Below are 4,754 nucleotides of genomic sequence, written 5' to 3'. Positions count from 1 at the left end.
TGGGAGCAGTGAGGTCGCACCTGATGTGGGATGGGGGGAGGGGTCGGATGAGGGTGGGGGGTGGATGGGGGCTGTGGGGCCAGACATGGGGCTCTGTCCCTGCCTGCGCCCCTGTTATTCTTGATGGGCAATTTGCTAGTATATTTATGTATTTATTTATTTAATTTATGGCATATTATTCACCACTTTTTCTCCTCCAAGTATGGATGGAGGGGTAAACAAACAAAACAGATAGACCTCTGTCACTTCAAACTTCTCATTTTGAAACTATTTGAACTAAGAACTTCCTTTATATCATGTCTTTATAAGACTAAGGTCAATGAAAATAGACTGGGATTCAAATCTGAACCTGGGTAAGCTCCAGCCCCTGCATATTCAGCATCATGTATCTATTTTCTGTGGCAAAAGAAGCAATGAGGTGGAGAAGAAAGAGGAAGATAAAGACATTGTCATGAGAAAAGTTGATAAAAAATTATTGAATTTTGGTGGTTTTGGAAAGGGTTAAAATAGCAACTACAGGATGATACAGAGTCTGGAAAGAATACCTTACCATAAAAGAAATCAGGTTTTATGCCAACTCAGCTATTGCAGAAAAAGGTAAAAACTGGTGACAAGAAAGGAGAAGTTTTCTGGTAGTTGATGGCTCTTTGATGTCACAGAAAAAAGGCAAAATTAAATCTAAAGAGTGGAAGATTAAACCAGATGCTCAGATCTGAAGTGCAGGTATTCCACTTACAGTAAGCTACAGTTGGAACAAGTTGCTATTAGATGTGTTGCATTCTACATCGTATGAAATCTTCAGATAGAAAAAAGAAGGTGGAAGAACCGGGATTATTTAGTCCAGAGGCGAGAAGGCTGAAGAGGGCTGGTCATAGTCTTTAAAAAACTGAAGATTGGTTAGACAGAGGATGACATTAGACTATTTATTCTCTGTGTCTGCAGGGGCAGAAAAAGTAATGGTCTTCAGTTACAATGAGTAAAATTTATCTGTAATCAGTGGTTTGGGAAGAGAAATTTTACATTGCTGTCTTGTCATGAACCTGGCTTTCCTCAAAGGAATTGTTCATAGTAGCATGCAGCAATAGACCCCTAAATTTATGAATGGATCTAATTTAGAACAGAAAGTGATGCAGACTCTATCTCACACACAGTTTACCTGCCCAGCGTACTATTTTATCTGATTTCTAATTCAGGGGAAGGGAGAGGGGAGTAATCATTGATTAGTGGGATCCCAGTCTCAGTACTTGCTCTAATTTCATAATCCCATGAGTTTAAGCAGCACTGTTTTTTCTCCATGCCCAGCACCCGTAATAGTCTGTGCAATGTGATGTTTCTAGTCATCTAATTCCAGTTTCCAATTGTGATAATCAGTGTGCTGGCTCCCTCCACTGTGAAAATAAGTATGTTGTGCTCACCACACTGGTATTTTTCCCTCTGCTACTTGTAATTTCAGATTCAAGATACAATGAAGAAGAAGGTGGCTTCTTCCTTGTGTCTGAGCTCCAGGGCCAGCACCTCTGTCCCTGGCTTGATCATTTTCTTCACTTGTTTTTGCATCCAGAAGCTGGAATCAGGTAGAAATATCTATTTGTGCTGCTTGCAAGGTTTTATGGTTTTATTCAGTGGTTGAATTATTGTAATGACTCAAGTTTTTTATACAAAACTCAACAAAAAAAGTCACAAGTTTCAGGGTAAATGATTATCAATAGTTACTTTTTTCCCCCCTTTTTTAGTTTTTTTATTTTTGAGAAATAAGCCTTCACTCATGCACTAGTCTGATCTCCCTTCCCTTCCATGTAATCAGGCAGTTGTTGTTGTCACAACTTCCAGGGACTTTTATTCCCGCCCAGTAAATAAGAGAAACCTAATACCCTCTATTTCCTGCACTTGGCCAGTCAGTCCAACCAGCAGAGGATGTCAATCCTAGAGTACAAAAAAATCTGAAGGTCTCCTGAAAACATGCCTATTTGTACATGTATTCTTCTTTGAACCATCTCATCACTGGATAATACAGGTATAAAAACAGTTAGGTGTTAGGGGTGTGTGAAGCAGGCCGTATTAGATTAGGATTCAGCCCGAATCAGGGACAGTGTGCTCAGCGGCAAACCGGAAGTGGACTGGAAATACTTCCAGTCCACTTCTGGGTCCACTGGGGAGCAGACAGGGGGCCCCCCTGCACCCCTGCACAGGGGTGCCCCCCAGCACACTGCCAAGTAGACCCGGAAGTGGACTGGAAGTGCTTCTGGTCCACTTCCGGGTCTGCTGCCAAGCGTGCTAGGGAGCCCCTCGCGCTTTTATGGGATGCTCCATGCGCCCAGCATCACAGCACTCATGAGCCGCCTGCTACCTAGAGGTATGTAGAAAAAACATTTAAAGCTGTGTCTATATTCAAATCGCTGACTCTTTCCAAATCTCTCTGAATGAATTCATAGGGCTCCGATTCGATTTGGAGAGATTAAAGGGTGCTCTGATTCGATTTGGATTCAGAGATTCAGCCACTGAATCAAGCTGAATCTCCTCTGAATCGAATCAGGAACTGAAGCTTCGCACCACCCTACTAGGTATTGCTCCCTTTTTTCGCATCTGTTTTGTACCTCGTCAACTCTTTTGTCAACTTCCAAGTCACGTTCAGGAAACTACACCTTGACTGGGATGATACAAAATAGGTAGTCTTTACAACCAATTCTTAACACTTAAGACACGGACACCTCCCAGTCCTCCCAAAGGTATTCACCACCTTCTCATATTCCACAGGAAGAGATTGGGCCTCATAGTCAAGAAATCCCTAGGGGGCTTTTCTATTATCCTAATAGCCAACAATATGTGAACTCCCACTTTCAGTCCTTATTCAAAATGTATGCAGTTGACCTTTCAGAAAGACAACTAGAGGATAGAATAAAGGATAGACATAAAATAGACCTGATCAGGAAACAATTCTCTTTTTGGAAATTACTATATTTTGACATTCATTGTTATCACAAACTGGAATGAAATGTCAGGACACATGTTGTATGCTGAATGGTTCAGAAAATGTCCTATGAAAAGTGTTAACATGGTGTTTTACATATACTTAGGTCATCCCACCCACTTACAGGTACAACGTGTTATATAACTTATGGGTAGAGTTGTCAGGTACATGTATTTCTAAGGTTGCTTGACACTTCCTATTCCAAGATTGTGCTTTCGACTGCTTTTTCTTTTTTTTCCTGTTTAAGCTGCAGTTTTTTAATGTGGGTATCTGTATCGTGGTGATTATTTTGGAAATTCCTATTGTCTCTCTGAGCTTCTTATAGTTCTGTTTTGGCACATGTCACAGCCCAGTTCAGAGTAATTGGATCTGCTCAACCAATCACTGCTATTGTGGGACAGGACATCGTGTTACCCTGTCACCTGTCCCCGAGAGTGAGCGCAGAGAACGTGGAAGTGAGATGGTTCCGAAATAACTTTGAAGCTTACGTGCATCTGTACCGCGATCAGTACGAAAAACAGATACCAGAATATTTTGGAAGGACAGAGCTATGGAAAGACAGCACTGAGGATGGAAATGTTCCCTTAAAGATTCTTAGTATCAAATATTCAGATGAAGGGGAGTACAACTGTTTTCTTTGCATTGGCAATACTACTGGTGCAACCATATTGGACCTGAATGTAGTAGGTCAGTGATTCATGTATTTAGTTTCTTTGCATAGCTTTCAAATTTTTAAATTTCATAATATGACAACTGTGGGAGCATGCCTTTGGCTTGCTTATTTATGATGCAACGTGTCATGTGTATTCAGTGAACAATTATATTTAAAATTCATAAATCACAATTGAAATTTCAACCTTTTAATACATACATTTTAATATTTACTTCCTTGCCTAAAAATAGTTCCTGATGGAAAAAAAGAGTTCCTTAGGTAGAAATAAAAGGACTTCTTAATAAACATGGTTTTCTAGTGGTCCCAGACTCTATTCTGGGCTATGTGATTAAAGTGCTATTGCCAATATAATAGAAATTGCTGATTTGCACGCTGGTGGTTATTTAGATAAGTCCAGCTGTGACAGGATAAAGTTACAAGGAAAAATCAGGATGTTTTTGCTTCTGCTAGATGAAATTAGGCTTTCGTCCCTTCGTGCACTATCTGCACATGGAGTCATTGCTTATGACTAGGCTATGACTCCATATAAGACTTCTCCTCCCCTAACTTTGCCTAAAGGTACACATCTTCAATGCTGGATAAAAAGTGCCACTGCTGTCTTTGTACATTTTGGCCCCAGGGAATCCAAAGCAGCAGATAGAGGCTGGGGCCTCACTTCTACCACACAGCTGGGCAGACTCTAGCCCCATCCCAGCCTTATTCCTCCAATGAGGATATTAATAAAGTGTCAGGTGACCGGGGGGAAAGACAGTTACAAAAACCTGCCTTCTTCTTTTGGGACTTGTCCCAGATCATGATTTGTGTGTGCCCTTGGACCTCTCCTTTACTCCAGCCCTACTCCTGCCAAACTCCAGCCCTGCTTCTGCCTTGCTGCAGCCCTGCTCCAGTCCAGCTCCTGCCTTCTTGCAGCCCTGCTTCTGCTTTGCTCCAGCCTGATCCCAGCCTCATCATACATCCTGCCTTCACTCTGTTTGGACCTCCTGTCTCTGATCTGCCTGTCTCAATGCCTTAATCCTAGTCCCAAACTTCAACTGATACCTGCTGTGACCCCATCCTGTCTACTGTGATTGGCTGAATGACTGCCTACAGCCCAGTTAATACTGACACAAAGGG

General features: G+C 41.8%; 1 pseudogene; it reads left to right on the top strand.

The window, feature by feature from the left end:
- The first annotated feature begins 1,465 nt into the window (after positions 1-1,465).
- The window catches only part of LOC112548970, a 12,944-nt pseudogene continuing 9,655 nt past the window's right edge, over positions 1,466-4,754 (top strand).

This window comes from Alligator sinensis, unplaced genomic scaffold, assembly GCF_000455745.1.
Source record: "Alligator sinensis unplaced genomic scaffold, ASM45574v1 scaffold898_1, whole genome shotgun sequence".
Taxonomy (NCBI): domain Eukaryota; kingdom Metazoa; phylum Chordata; order Crocodylia; family Alligatoridae; genus Alligator; species Alligator sinensis.
The sequence above is the reverse complement of the archived record's forward strand: the minus strand, read 5'-3'. Positions and strand labels throughout refer to the sequence as shown.